Source organism: Ischnura elegans, chromosome 5, assembly GCF_921293095.1.
Source record: "Ischnura elegans chromosome 5, ioIscEleg1.1, whole genome shotgun sequence".
Taxonomy (NCBI): domain Eukaryota; kingdom Metazoa; phylum Arthropoda; class Insecta; order Odonata; family Coenagrionidae; genus Ischnura; species Ischnura elegans.
This window is the reverse complement of record NC_060250.1, coordinates 4694003-4710878: the sequence shown is the minus strand read 5'-3', so window position 1 is coordinate 4710878 and position 16876 is coordinate 4694003. Positions and strand designations below refer to the sequence as shown.

The following is a 16876-nucleotide window of genomic DNA, read 5'->3' as shown; positions in this document are numbered from 1 at the left end:
ATCATATTTTTTGGTATATGTTGCCCATCATTTCCTAAATCATAATTCGAGCGTGTATCGCTTGAACTATGATGCCAACAAATATGATGATGGACTACTAAGTCATTTCACCATTCCATCCACAACAATGAATCCTGGTGCCTCTGATCCTAAAAATTAGGAACATATTTTAACACTTCACTTGGCCATCCATGGCTCCGCCAAATATTCTAAACTAAAAAGTACTCAGAAAACGACTTTCAAAATATTAGACTTTTTCACGGTAACTAAGCATAACCATGCTCTTTATTCCAACCAACATATATATCTGATAAAGAGTGTGGAAGAAACAGAGCGACTTGGGCTGAGCAATTTCAAATGCTCCGAATACTCTGAATCCTTTAAATGTTTCACTTAAATATTCTTCGTTCTTCACAGTTCTCTCTTATCCTCTGACAGCAATCAAAGAATATTCTTAACTCATGGATAAGCATTGCATACATTCCTTCGAATCTTTTATGCAATAATCAACGCCGTGAGCAGTTACGTTTCCTGATCGTTATAGTTGGTTTCTGAGATAGTCTCAAAGTGTTTCAGCCATTTCCCCACTTTCCGCCACATACATATAACACACTGCTCACCGTAAAGTTTTCGTTCAGACTGACTCAAACGTAAATGCAGTTGGCATAAGGACGTAAATGCAGTTGGCATAAGGACGTAAATGCAGTTGGCATTCAAGTTGCCGGTCATCTGGAGAGCACACGAGACAGGGAGCGCCACGGAGAGCGGCGGCCGGCAGGCGAAGCAGCGGGAGACAATCGACAAACGGCAGCGAGAAGAGCAGACACGACGAAATGGCGCGAGCGAGCCATCCAAGGCGGAGAGCATGCTGCACAAACATCGTTTGACTTCCTCAGGATTCGAACCCGGATCTCCGAATCGCCAGGCGAGGTGAGCGCAGCTCCATCGACCACCTCCCACTGACGTCATCCCAATCGAAGCTCGTCCCAGGAACGTCACAGTTTCCATGGCTACCTCTCCTCCCGTCGTGACGTCATCCTCGCCCGGGCCTCAACCAGGGCTCCGTCCAGGAGAGAGAGCGAGGGATCAAAGGAAGGGGGGGTGGATGAGGGGGTTGAGGCGAGGCCGGGGCCTCCTCCGCGCAAATATAAATGCCTCCGATAATATTGGACTATATTTGGAAGACAAAACGACGACAGCTAGCCACAGCACAATGCTCAATATGTATAATAATGAATAATAGCCTTATTGCAAGAAGGATGGGGAGTACTGGGTGGAAAGCTGCTCCGCAGGAATCAACGAAAACATGGAGAAATGAAACACCGGAACAGCCAACAAGCTGTTCATCGGGGAAAGGAAAACGAAAATTAAAAGCATGAGAGATACGAACGGGAATGCACAGGTCGAGAGCGAAGGCATTGTGAATGGATGGAGGTAATTATGCATCGAAGAACTAAGTAATTCAGAGGTGGGCGTGGTTGACGAACGCATTCGATCGAGGAGCGAATGCGAGATACCGTAGGACGAACCTGGAGCGAACGACGTCGACGGAGAAATGATGAAAGCGCTCGGAAGGAAAGACAAGGATATTTCCCTTTCGTTGACATATTGAGAGATAGCGGCCGAAGCGGAGGAGGGCTTCCGACCAAGAGTGATGATCGTGATGCCGAAGAAGACTGAGACATTTGAGTAGCGCCGAACCTTGAGTCTAGTGTCAAATGTACAAAAAAATACCAACGCGAATAATAAACCGGAGAATGGAAAGGCGTTGAAGATAACCTCTCCGAAAACCAATAAGGATTCAGAAAGATCATAGGAACCAATGCAGCAATGCTCTGATAGATAATCATCCGAGATAAAACAATAGATGTGGTCCAGCGACTGCACGTGGCGCTCCTGGACTTGAGAAGAAGCCTTAGACGATGTTGAATGGAAGTAGATGCTGGCAATACTGGAAAAACTAGGAATGGATTACTGTGACAGAAGCCAGAAGGCTACCAACTATATAAGAAGCAATAAGCTGCAATAAAATGAATGACAAAAAGGACAAAGTCAGACAAAAGGTCTCAGGTCAACACTGACCTGGAAGAGGCAATCGGAGAAGCGCAATGAATCGGAGTGGGGAAGACGCTCTGCTCAGCAGACGACATCGCTGTCGCAGCAGGAAATCGGAGTGATCTTCAAAGGCCTCTTAACGATCGAGCTCTCCAAGAGTACAAGATGAGCATAATAAGCCGAAGACAAAAACACAAGAGTATGAAAGAGAAAGACTGAATGTAGTCGTCACATTGAGAGGCAAGAAATTTGAGTACGTGGATTCATTCCCCTTGCAGCAAGAGCCATCTCGTGGGACGAAAGAAGTAGTGTGGACATCAAGCGAAGAATAGCCCAAGCTAAGAAAACATCCAGGATGAAAAGACGACTCTAGGAAGACTACGGAGGAGAAAACAGTCGATAGAAGCATGTGAGTGCGGAGCATGGATGAGAAGCATGTACCATCGGAAAAGTAAACCAAACCAGGCTTGAAGGCTTGGAAAACTGGTGGTGGAGGAAAATGTTGAAGATCAAATGGACGTAAAAAGTGAGAAACGAAGAAGAATAGAGAAGAGAAATGAAGAGCCTTTTGCAACACTATTGAGAAAAGAAGGAGCCGATGGAACACCCTGAGGGACAATGGATTCTTGAAGAATATAATTGAATGGATGATAGGGAAGAGAGGAAGGCAAATACATGGGGCGAATAAAGAAGACTAAGGGAGTCTCGCATTAGATAATGTGGGATTGAGGACTGCTATCTAGTAATCTCAGGATTGAACGACCAATGATGAAGCCTCGTTATTAATATCTTCACCCATTGAACGAAATAAACTCTTAAAAATGAGAAAAATATCTCCAAAAGCAAAATCGGAAATCAAAGCAAAAATCGAGTACTAACTATCGCCACGGATTCGCACAGCAACTTCTCATTAGATTTCAAAGCATTTTTTACAAAGGAAACATTTTTAGTGGCCCTAAGTCTAAGGATAACGGATGCGAGGGCTTCATCCGGCTTTTCTCGGATTCGGCCCAAGGATGGGGGTCTGCATCAGCGCCCCGAAAGAAAGACCTCTTCTGAAGCGATGACAATGGTCGCGAAGACATATTGCCCTCGAAAGGATATTCTGGGAACGTTTGGAGCGAGTCACGCGGCTTGAAGACGACGCCCAGCCACGCACATTGAAGGGAACTCGATGCGGGATGTGATGCGCAGAGGAGGAAAGCAATGCGAACGGGACGAGGCTGTTCCGCAAGGAACTGGCACTCCAGGAAAGACACATATTTTCCTTATGACAGACACATATTTTCCTTATGACAGACACATTTGGGAAAGTTGGCACATTTGCAGAAGGCTATATCAAATAGTTTCGTCGCCTCCTCGGTAAAAGACTTTAATAAGTCATCCTATGTTTTCTGAAATACCGTTTTACTCTATAGGATTTAATTTGCCATATTTTTTTCACCATGTAGCGTGAGGTGAGTTGAAGTACTCTGGTTTAGGTAGGTAACTACTAAAATAGACGCTTTTTTTCCGAACGGCACATGCATCGACAGAAACTTCAGTGAAATCTTCTTACACGAAAATATGGTCATTATAGTCGATTATGGCATAAAAGAGCATATACTCATCCTAGTGACTACTCTTGACAACTTCACACATGATTTACACGTTTTTGACTGAAAAACATACCTATTTCGCGTCATTTATCGCATGCATAGCGTAGAATGAGACTGTGTGTTGCGGGTTGCCTACCCACAAAACTGCTTTCGGGCACACAATTAATGGTCATTTTCTCGATAATTAAAAGGAATAGAGCTGACGTGTTTGATCTAAGTATCTAAGAAAGACCAATGCTATACACCATTGAAAAAAATGAGTGCTTGCTGAAACCAAATTTAAATTATTTACATTTTTAACGTTTTTCGTTAAAAATTTCGAAATTTCAAGACAAAATGGCGAACAGAAGATATTAACCGATTTTGAAAAAAAAAAAATCATATCTGTAATACCCCCCCGGGTACGCAACTTTTGCCGGGTATTACGATTCGCTCCTAAAAAAAAGTGGCAAAACGAGGCACCCTAGAGGCCACAACTGCAGATAGACTCGGTCGAGGAGCCGTTCGGACCGAAGGCACGCGCTCTCAAAGAAGCATGCCATGATGGATGCATCTCCTAGAAACGATTCTCACAGTGGCGGCTTGTCCAGAAGGAGTCTCGGACGCCGCCCCTCCAAATATTTGGAAAAGGAAAAAAAATTAAATACCCATTCAATTATAATTATACATCTAATTAACTAAAGTGTTTTTTCAATCGCATGCTTAGAAAATGTAGGGAAAACACGCAAAAATAGCGCGAGAAGTTCGCATTTGCAGCCGCGGGTTGCTGGCCAGAACGTCCCAATAGTTATATGAAGTTATATGAAGAGTGGTAGTGGTTGGGGCTGCTGATGCTATGACGCGTCTAAGCTTGTGCCTTATGGAAGTCTTGGGACTCCGTCCGACCATGCGCAGAGCGACGTATCTAGTGAGTTGACATCGCCGCGCCGGCCGTCGGCCTTATAATCTTGATGTTGCAGTGTTGCAGAATACCTTGTTTTGGTGACCAGTTAACTTATTATACATAAATTGTTTTAATGTAAATTGGCCTAGTTGTAGTTGATTTAATCAATTCAGTGATTTTTAGTGTTTTAGTGAGTCATAATGGTCTCTAGATTGCCTTAAAAACTCACTAAATACACAAAATATTAATAAATTTTGACCCCCCTCCCGGTGGAGTGTCCCCCCCCAAACATTTGACTCACGAGCCGCCACTGGATTCTCACTCGCTAGACTGTAACAGTTTCCAAGAATCGAACGAGTTCGAGTACGAATCACATCAAATTGGCAAGGGTGCAAATGGCCTTCCAGAATAACGGAAGAGGATTCGACAAGGACAGCAAGAAAGCGCCGCCCGTGGAGGAAGGAGACGACGCAACAGAGAGCAGGGGAAAATGTCATTGGAGCGCAGCGGGAGGGGGGGGGGGGAGAGAAGGCAGAGAGAGGGGAGGGAAATGCGGTTGGATTTCATTGTGGAAAAGAGAGGTCGAGCGATGGTTAAGAGTGGAGGAGGAGCGGCAATGCAATGGAGAACGAATAGCGGCTATGCAATGAAGGCGTATCTTGCACGCGAGCGGGTGAAAAGGGAACTTAAGATCTGTGCGTGATGGGGTGATATGGGTTTGGATGGAGCAGAAACGGCGAAGCATGGGAAGAGAGGGCCTGGGAGGTGCGGGAGAGGAAGGGGCCGAAGGAATCGAGGCTGGGCTGCAAAAAAAGTTGCACGGCCGAGGAGGATTTTATTAGAAAAACTGAACATTCAGTCAGATTCTGCGACACACGACCGCAAAGGCAAAATGTATTACCATTGCAAAAATACAGAAATTTTCTGAAGAAATAGGCTTGTAGTTATCTTTTTTGCATAGCAATTGAATTTGAATGCCCACCCTAATAAAGAATAAAATCTTTTGGGTGCAATGAATCTTTAGAGAAATCTCACACGTCAAATATCGCCCTTGAAGGAAGGAATCGGGACTGTAATCTACAGCAAATAATAAATTTCGCGAATATTGAGAGAGTGCGTGTGGGTGAATTAGGGGCTAGCTGAGAGAAAGAGGAGCCACTTTTGCTTGGTTCGTGCACTGTGGTTGTTGCGGAGGGGGTGGTGGGGGGCTAGGGGGGGGGCGGAAAAGAGGCGAGGGGAAGTGGTGTGGAGGGCCTTCGATGCTACACTCATTTCGACACCATCATAACTTGTCAATAATTTCATTTGCATCGATTATTTCTCGAACATATCGTCGTTAGCTAAATCATGACATATTTTGACAGTATTAACTTTCTTCATGGCTGTCAGATATGCAGGAAGTGGACACAGCTCGCGCTCTTTCTTCACGACGTTCTCAAATCTGGTGAAGCGAAAGGACAAGTAGGCACATTTTTTATAGATTTTAAGAAAGCTTTCGACACGGTACATCACAAGAAATTTTTATACAAATAACAGTCATTCGGATTAAACGAAACAGTAGTAAACTGGATACGCAACCTTCTTTGTGATCGTAAGACCAAAGTAGTTCTTGACAGATTAAGTTTAGATGTAATTAAAGTGACATCGAGTGTCCCACAAGGAAGCGTAATCGGTCCTCTTTTGTTAATTATGTACATTAATGACCTCTGCTCCCGAAATAGCAGTAAAATACGATTATTTGCTGATGACGCTGCCATCTATTGCGAAATTAGTGATCACTATTACTTTTAAATTCTATCATCGCATTTTAATATTGTTCACTTGTGGAACCAAGAGTGGGGACTTGAACTTAATCCGAGAAAATGCAAGGAGGTAGATTTTTTGCCGAGTTCGTCCAACTGTAACCATTTGTTTATGGTATTAACATAAAGGCAACAGACGAAGTGCAGTACCTAGGAGTTACGATAACTTCGAACCTATCTTGGGGAATACATGGGGGAGGCCGGGGCATATGTTAAGGGAAAGTGCACACAAAAAGGCACAAATATACGATCAACATAAATCTCTTCATTATTAATCAGTAGGTACTTTGTTTAACAAACTTTGGACTGAGCTATTAAAATAATGGGAATGCATAAGGTAGCGTCTCCCAAAGTTGATTCAATAAAAACGTACCTATTATCCGTTTTGCCCGTAGTATCCGGGAAAAATGGATACGCCATATGGGCAAAGAGGATAACTTGAAATATTAAAAAGTTAGTCCTGACAATAATTTCAGGAGTTCTCGCATATGATGCGAAGTTCTCGTGTGCTCCTTCTTTGCCCTGGCTGCACTACATCCAGTCTTCGATATACGGCTAACTGTATTTCTCAGTTCACACCAAGCAAAAGAAATCTAGTGTGGCAGTTTTATTCTTAGATTCCAATTTCTTCTTGCAACTTCTGAGTCCTGAAAATTCAGTTATCTTTCTGTTTTTGTTTTTTAATTTATCATATTTTTAGCCTGCTCAGTTTTAACAGAAGTGGAAGTCAATATCTCTGATTGTTGCCCCTTGTGTTTACGGTTTGTTTTGGGAGCGACCACAGCTGGTATGGCTCTGATTTTCAGTGGTATGAATATCGCCGAAGGTGCCGTAGTTGACCATCCAACTGTTTTCCCTAAAAAAAATTGGTGCAAAAAATAGATCAAAGCCTCTGCAAAAATCGTAGGAAAACAGCAAGCGACTTCATTGAAGAAGCAAATAATAGGGTTTAGTGGAACCTTTCTGCACTGCTCACTACTTCGAGCTGGATTTTGCTTTTTACAGATAAAACTATCGATGGTGGTATTTGTGCTGCTCTTCACATCTGTCTGTCCATGTGATATATGGTAGTCACATCAAAGTTGTGTTTCTCCTCCGAAACGAGTACCTATCCGCATTGCCCAAAGCCACAATATTAGAAAGATTCATAAAACTCTCAGATATCTTTGGCGGTCAGTGAAAGACTACAGTCACAATCAAACTTAAAGAAACGTGACATCGAACACACAGAAATTATGATTGATCACTAGACAATTAGTGCAAAAAAATACGAACAAACCTTAGCGAAAATCGTAAGAAAACAGCAAAAATCGTTCTTATTCACTTTAACGACAAACTCGCATCTGTATTGTTTTGTTTTAACTGTTGCGTTGTCGCCAAACAGATCAGCTGTCCCAACCTATGCGCATCGTGACACCATCGATTAGCAATTTGTGAAAAAACCGTATATTCTTCTAACCCGCTCTGTGCTTCTTGCCCGAGCCTCCCCTAAAAGGAATATTTGCGGCATAGCCCTGAAGAAGCTAGGATTCGTCAAGCGTACTGTGGGATTATTTTCGGATGAGATAGCAAAAGAACGGTGCTATTTCCTATTCGTCCGACCACACCTTGAATATGCAGCGAGCATTAAGCTGAGAGCGAATTAGGTAGTTTCCTTCATCAAAGAAAACGAAAGGCATTGATTGCGATTCGTTACCCAAAATTAGTGTATTCATAATGTACAAATTTTTTTTTTCTGCCATTTGTTACTTGAGGATCGTTTACTTTTTCAGTTGGCTAGAGTAGATATAAGCAATATTTCCACTCTCAAGTAAAACGAGCGCATAGTACGTAGGTTACAATATGGAAATAAATTTTATAGAAGAGAAATTTTTTTCTGAGGGACTTAAATAAAATAAATTTCTACGAGCCAGACAGAGTCTATATTATTTAATTCAAAAACAATAAAAAAACGTATAGAGCATACTCCACTCTAACGCTCAATTCATGCTTAATATCTTAACATAACGACTTTACGAAATACAATAAACTGCAGTTAACTATATTTTAATTGATAAAGCATTACATAAAGCGAGTAATTACTGCAAATAGTGTACTAAAAATACCAGTTTCTGATCAAACTCATCGCAATTTGGATTCGCATGGAGCGTTGAATATTTCTGTTACTTTTACCAAACAAGTTTGATAAATGTAGTCAGATAAATACTATCAACATGGCACCCATTCATTTGATAAAACAATTAAGATCAAACGCATAATAAACCCGATGTAGCGTGAGCCGATGAAAGATTTTCCACCCAGAAAACCATTTTTCTGATTGAAAATCATAAAATTAGGAGTTAAATGTAGGTTTCCTCAAAATAAATACAAAAAAATCGGAGAAGAAATGTGCCTGCATAAGGTATCGAACACGCGTAACAACAGGCTCTATCGACCAGGCTAATCGGTTACCATGATAATTACTCGCTTTACCTCGTTGGAGGGATCTGCCCCCCCAGGTCCCCCCGAAAAAGGCCTGTGGACGATCACTATGGGAGGTCTTGCACTTTTTGTCTGCCGTTTGTTAGTTAAGGACTTTTCAATTGCCTTGTTTAGATATAGGCAGTATTTCCACTTTCAAGGAAAAGGTGCGCATGGTACTTAGGTTACCACGCGAAAATATTATAGTTTGACAGGGTCTCTGAATTATACAATTCAAACACCAAAAAAGGCTGGGAGCATATTCCACCGTGACACTCAATTTATATTTTATAATTTATACCACAACATTACGAAATATAATGAACACCAGCTAACTACATTCCTATCGATAAAGCATTACATGAAGTGAGTAAACTCTGCAAAAAGTTATAAATACAGTTTTCTGATCGATCTCATCGCAAATAGGATTCGTATGAAGCATTACATAATTCTGTTAATTTGAAAAAGCAATTTTGATAATTGTAGTTCGACAAATACTATTAGCATGGCACCCATCAATTCGATAAAACAAATAAGATAAAACGCATAATAAACCCGACGTAGCGTAAGCAAATGAAAGCTTTGCCTCCCAGAAAAACGTTGCCCTGTTTAAAAATCATAAAATTAGAGGTTCAATGTGGGTTTCATCATAATACATACAAAAAATCGGAAAAGAAATGTGCCTGCATAGGATTTCGAACACGGTCCCCCCACGCGTAGTTACAGACTCTATCGACCAAGCTAATTCATAGCCATGCTAAATATTAAAAACACGTTTATTAATTATTTTTCACATTACCTATTCAACCAAATTCTTAAATATGAATACAGAGAGACTGCGGTTTCCCTTCGTTAGCTTAAGAGAGGGTGATACAAACAACAGAATTACGAAGGAACTGAATATCAATATCTAGTGCAAACGCACAAAGTGGAGTTCCTTAGTATGAATTGGGCCTAGTATGACGAATTTTATCGAAAGATTTTTCATCATGATCGCGAATGATACCACTTTAGGGATACCTCTCCAAAAACTTTTAATGAGTCGCGATACACAAAACTCTCCTTGCAGATTTAATTTACAATATAATGCGCAATAAAATCTTCTGGTGAGTAGAAGATGATAAGATAGCATTGCAGATTAAAATAGGTATTGACGAAAAAAAGAACGTGAAAAAATAAAACGAAATCGCTATAACAATCAATGAAAATAAAATCATTTTACCTACCTATCTTTAATGGAAGGTTTGTTTATTAATCTTTCCACTGCAATAGTGTATCGGCAACAAGACAGGAATGTAAATTATCAAAAACAATTAGCAATTTCTACAATATATCTCCTCTTTTCGTTTGAATAAACGCCTTCGATGTAAACAAATTTTTGTTCATATGGAAAGAAGCCATTAAGAAACTGACTTTTCAAAAATTACTTTTTAAATTTCCTACCTTACCTTCATCATACTTTCGTTTTAATTCGTGTACCTATCTTATCGTTTTAAATCCTTTACCTACTTTCCAATTTCGCTCCTTTTGTTAGCATAAACATATATATTGAATTGATATTTTGTTTTTATCTGATCGCCGCGACGCCATTCGATTTTGGTGGCTATTTTTTTTTTAACTAATCCCCATATTCAATTTTAAGTAAATAGACGGATATATAGAGGAAAATTTAGTGTTTTCATAATTTTTCCTGAGGTTTCAGACAATTTTAGAGGGGGTGAGTAAGTGAGTGGTCGTAACTGGGCTTTATAATATATAGATCAACAATTGAATAAACAAAAATTTGCTACAAAACTATTCAAAATTGGAAGAAGAAGTTTAATAATAAAAGACACTTTTTTCCTTCAACAATTTTGTAAAAAAAATCTATTTAATTACCGGTTTCGGCTATAAATCATTATCAAATACAATTTAGAATTTTTTATAAACTTGTGGAAGAAAAAAAGTGTCTTTCATTATTAATATGGAGCCCTTTCACCACGTAAGTGCTTCAAGTTTCGATTTAATTCACAAATTGGATTTAGAGAAGAAAAGATTGAAAGAAAAGAGAATATGAGGAACTGCATGATAATACAAAGTGTTCAGACATCAATTTCAAGACATCAGACGAGGTAGGGTGGCAAGATGAACAGTTTTATTAGAATCCATTACGAAACTCTTGACGGCTCTCGGATACTGTTGCATTAGTTCTTGAGATCTTCTGTCGATTTAAAATAATGAGAATCAATTGAGTCCAGAAATAAACATGTAAAATAGTTGAGGTAAAAAAATACATGAATTATTTTTTGTACTTCAACTATTTTAAAAGTGAAGATAGTACGAAACTCTTAAACGGAAGTAAATAAAGCAATTATGACAATAATAATTATCGTACGTGATTCAAAGTGCTTTTATAATTTAAATATCATACCTTCTTGCCAAACAAGTAGGCTCTGGCATTTTGTTTAAAAATAGATTAGAAAACTTTTCATGGTGCTTGAAATTATAATAACCGTTGTCGCTGTCGGGTTTGAAATCCAATATTTGTGACAACCAATTGATGGTTATATTTAACATTTAAATCGATTGCAAAATTCCTTTCTAACAAAACTAAAAAAATTAAAATAATATTAAAGTATAAAAATAGCACTTTTATAAAAACTATATGTTATGAAAAAGAAGGAAATAACTGCCTACGACCCCTTAAATTATTGAAAATTTAAAATATAATTGATGTGATTGTTTTGCTAGGAGAAAAATCTGATATAAATTGACCACCAATTATTAATTTTATAATCTAACATGCGGACTAAATTTTTCGTTTTTGATGCCTGAAATGTTCTTCAATAACTTATATTACTTTCTCATCAATCATATTTGAAATTTTCAACAATTTATGGGGCCAGTAAGCATTTATTTCCTCCTTTTTCATAAAATATGGTTTAAGTAAAAGTGTCATTTTTATTCTTTAAAATAGTTTTTTTAGCATTTAAAAAACTCGTGTAGGTAAGCGATACACCTAAAAGGTACTTTGAAATAAATTTATTCCCCTAAAAATCCGAAAGAGCAAGCTTTTACGTACTAATGCGTTTAGGTGATTCGTTTTATTCAATCAAAAGGCAGTCTAAACAATAAGAGCATCTAGCATACTTTCGACGCCATCACCATCAATGAAGCGCGTTTGATGTATGAGTGTGGATCACAGGAGTGAAAGGAACGAAAAAGGGCAGAGGGCAAGATGGAGAGGGCGAAGGAAATCGTGCAAAGGAAAACAAAATTTCCCCAAAGTCAAACTTCTTTTCGGCGCGTTTAAACCGTTCGACCAAGTACATTGCAAGGAGAAAACATTACGTCGCTAGGCTATCGTCCATTCTCCCATGCGAGGGCTCATTCAATTGATGGAGTGGGCGGAGGGGATGGAAAATACACGGCAAAACAAAAAGTCTTTCTCATCGAGACACATTGCTACAACTTTAAAAAAAATCGAGAGAGAAGCAGGTGTCATTTGTTTTGATGAGGTTTTCCTTTCCTCGCTCAGCGCTCGTGCACACCCTCGAGTGGCTAAGAAAGCGAGAGAGAGAGAGAGAACAGCTTAATGACCTCATCAACTAATCTACGTAAGGGACATCGATTTTTCGCCGCGAGGATATCGAGAACTAGATGACGTAACAATAGACAGATAAATACTAGTTTCTTAATTTTTAAAACGGTAATACAATCGGTAGTAAAATGACATTGTTGAAGGTAGCAAGTGGATTGGAGCGTGAGCAGGCCTCAAAAGTTGGAGGGGAGCAAAAGACCCAGACAGAAGACAAAGGCAGGCAGACTGCGATCGGTGCCACTGTTTCGGGATTGGACCCGATTGGGATGAAGTGTTGCACGCCATTCAGCCGCAAGTCGTGAAAAGGATCGACATTTATGGAGCTGGGAAAGAGTGCTGGAATAACCCCAACTGGCAACACATAGATATATGCGGCAATGTCTGTACAAAAGGAATACAAACGAGTCTTCATTGTCAGATAAATATAACGAATTATTTTTATTATCTAATCAAAATCTTACTGTTAAAAAAACTCATCATGTTGTAGTAAACCTCCGCGAGAAGGAGACAGTTGGCACGTAGTGACTTTATCCAACATAGCGTCATTTGGCAAGACTCGACCACATTGAAGGGCCACCAGTGACCCGCTCGTCCTTGATAAACGTCAAAAAGAGGCTTCATGGCATGTGAGAACATTGAGAGCTGAACCAATAACTCAGGAGAATTTCCGATAGCACTGGTAACACCTCTCGAGGAAATAACTTCCATTGAATTAATCACTCTCAATGTCATTTCAATTTTTGTCATAACAGAACTTATTATCATAATTAAAATCGAATTTTCCTCGTAAATACCGTGAATTTATGGACAAGGTAAGGAAGAAACGAAAAATATTTCATTTAAAGATAATCAATTTTCTGTCGTTGATGCAGCGACTTTTTTCATAGACCAAAAGCCGTTTAGCAAGAAACACTGACTTGGCGTTGGCAGAGTGAAGACAATGAGGAGGACAGTGTGTATTAGATCAACGGGCACTTGTGTGAGGATTCGCGACGGAAAGGCGAAAGTGGAGGCAGGGCTGGATCGACCGAACCGTGCACCCTTTTCCAAACCCCCGAGGTCACCGCCCTCCGAACCCCCGGGCGAGTGACCCTCTCTTGGCGAGGCACAAAGCACCAGGGCAGCGGCGTCGGCCCCAAAGCACGCACAGACGCGTGCACCGGATGGCGCAATCACGGATGATCTAGGGAGTGCAACTGACGTCGCATCCGACGCGGCGATAGTCAAGGCAATCGCATTGCACGGCATTGCCAGAAAAGCCTTGTAAGAGAACTGGAGGAGGGTGGCGACGTGAATTTGCCGAACAACCTCGTTTGGAAAAAGAAAATAAATCTTGGGAGAAGTAAGCAATGGCAGCTAAATTGCAAATTTAACCACTGGTTAGGGTGAAAGATCGGCTTATTAAGACATAAAATCAAGCAAGTAATAATTTTGGTACAGTTTTTGAATGACGCGCAGTATTTTAGTCCACAAGTGTATCAAAATTACCAATGTGAGCCCTTAGCTTTGTTAAATTTGTTAGTTCGACAATAACGGCACCAAAGGGAAAATTCGGATACGAGAGAGTAGCGATTCGTATTCGCCTCGAGGCAACAGCGCCCTCGCGATGCAGACAACTAACTGACCCCCTGATGCAGACGCGAAAACCACTCGTCGTCCGTCGTGCGAAAGAGGCGCAGGGAGCCATTGGGCCAGAGCGATTTCCACGGAGTAATTAATTAAAAACAAAATGCAAATGTAATTTATGCCATTGGCCCATTCTCCATTCCGATATTGGCTATCCCAAATTTCTTCTGCGAGATCCAAATTCCTAATATGGTACAGATAAAAATACGATGGAAGATCATGTCTTCCCGTTCGCTGCTTCAGTCTGACACCATTTCATTCGAAGCACTTTCATCATAAAGGTAACTAACTTCTTCAAGCAAGCAATTTAGCGTCTTATTGAGGGGAGAGCTCTCCTCGAACGAAGCCAGAGGTTTCGAGGATTTCGTTTAGGAGTGTGCGAAGCTTCACCAGGGATTTGAACCGGAGCCCCTCGATCAGAATGCGAGCCCTCTGCCCAATAGACGCTCTCTTAAGGCATGTCAAAAATAAGAAGCCATTCAGGGTGCTCAGTTAATAGCACATACAATCAAAAGTGTCATTCAACAAATTAATTTTATAACATTTTTTCTCGTTCTTTTCGAACCGAATGAAAAAAAGTTTCAAACGTTTTGTTTCTTCTAGGTAACCATCTTGCTCACCCATTGGTGTAATTTTCTAAATATTTTCTAAACTGCTTCCAGAAAGGCGGCCGCTATGAAAGTCTGACTTCAATTGTACTGTTGAATCGCGATGTCTCTCACAATTCTTATTGGGAAGACTGAGAATTGAAAACGAAGTGAATGGAGTATTCTACGGGCTCAAAAAAATACATAAGTAACAATAAAATTAAATGAAAATCAATTCAAATTTAAATCTAATCGGCATCAATGAGGGATGAATCGATTCCAATTTTTTCTCTACCGATTCTTTCGCATCGATTCCCGATTCCATGGATTCTTATTCATACTTACAGGTGGGAAATTGAATTGTTTATAGCATTGTTGTCATTTGAATTTAAGAATTTTAAGAATTGAATGGAATAAAATTACAAAGTGAGGCCCAAAACAATTAAGTGGCCCAAAAACTATATTCATAAAAAATAGCGAATTAGCATAATCTTAATGAATAGCCATGTGTCAATAGTCCCACAATAGGCCCACGTCTTTCAGGAGGAATCGCAGAGAGGAGGTCGCAATCACGCGACTGAAAATTGGGCACAGCGCTCTCACCCACTCGTACCTCTTCACTGAAGGGAGAATTCCACCTCTATGTGATGATTGCGACTCTCCCATAACTGTGAGACATCTCCTGACAGAGTGTGAGAAATACCGTTCTGTGCGCCATTGGCTGAACATCGGGGGAGACCTAGGCCACATTCTAGGAGACGACCCTGATAGTATTAGCCGAGTCATTAAGTTTTTAATAGAGATTGGGCTAATTAATAGTGTTTAAAGTCAAGCCTTATTATCATCCGACTACCCCTTTTATTTTTATGAATGTTTAAATACCTTTTTAATGTATCTTTTAAAATTTTGATTTTATAGATTTGTCGCTGGTGCAAATACCTTAGTTGTCGCGGCACCCTAGCACGAAATACTACTACTATTATCTTATTGAGATTAGTTATACACCACTAAATAGACCCTGGAACAGACTTCACCATTGGTACCTCACCTAATCGCATCAGTGATGAATGAAGTTAACAGTACATTTTTCTATGGGTTCTTCCGCCAAGAATAATTCAAGAGTATCCTTTTGAGTATTGAACTTAAGTTTCGTCATCTTGAAAAATCGAAACAGGCCGGCCACACTTTCAACCCCGACCGCAGTATCGCAATGGTTCATTTATCAATGCTGCAATGCGGCTTGAAACAATAAAGATTGGGTCAACGCTACTAATCAGCCTAACATGAGCTCACTCCAAGAAAAATGAATTTCATCGAATTATGAGTTTTAAGTCATTACTTATTTGCAAGTTATTACTTAGTAAAATCAATTATATGGGTTTTTGATGACATATCAGGTCCTCGTTAATCAGTATCTTAAACAAGTTATAAAGGTGAGGAATACTCTCTATCTTGATTCTCGCTAGAAAAAAACTGCATCATAACTATTCTGCTGGTGGCAATAGAAGGTAGGATATAATACCGATTTTTCCATTTAATTATTTATGTTTTCATGTCAACTCCGCGCTATCATTGGAGGAGACGAGAAGCCAATCAGCCAATTTACCAATTACATTATTACTTACAAAGAAAATTCCGCATCGTTGGCAAAACATTTTTCATTTTGAGGAGAAAATAAAATTTCCAGGCAAATATAATCGCAGTGAAAAGTGAATGAGAAGTGAATGAATTTTCATTCCGTTATGCACCTAACTGCGAAAATGATTGCCCTCTATCTTCAATGGGATATGTTTTGATTAGAGAAAATGTTGAAACTCTACACTGGAACAACAGTATATTTTAATATTTAGAGTTTATGACGTCAGGCTTTCGAGGCTAAGTCACCTTCCCTGCATTTCAAAATGCTTCTATCGACCCGGGAGTGAAGCTTTCACTAAAATCAGTTCCCTCGTTCAGCACTTAGCAGATTTGCAAAAAAGCACAGTTTTGGAGCTTTCTGCCGAATTAGAACCAAACCATCCTCGTGACCGGCCGGATCCGTTACGGTGTAATCTATGTGTGTCTGTTAATGTTCCACTTTTTCCTTTTGGCTTCAAGGTCATCTATGGCACAACGGTCTTCGTTGTAAAGCTTGCTTGTGAACGTCAGATCCTGCAAAACTAGGTTCCCATCGTTTGAGCAGTATTTGAAGGAGGGGACAGGAGATGACAAAAAAGAAAGGGTTTGGCCAATGGATCAATGGAAGGCAGGCGGAGCCACAGGTGGGGGTCGTGCTCTTCAAGGCT

The 16876-nt window shown here is 40.1% G+C and overlaps 1 protein-coding gene across 1 annotated transcript in view; it reads left to right on the top strand.

The window, feature by feature from the left end:
- LOC124158449 (gamma-aminobutyric acid receptor subunit beta-like) overlaps positions 1 to 16876 on the top strand; it is a 108057-nt gene that overhangs the window by 28952 nt on the left and 62229 nt on the right. The window lies entirely within an intron of this gene.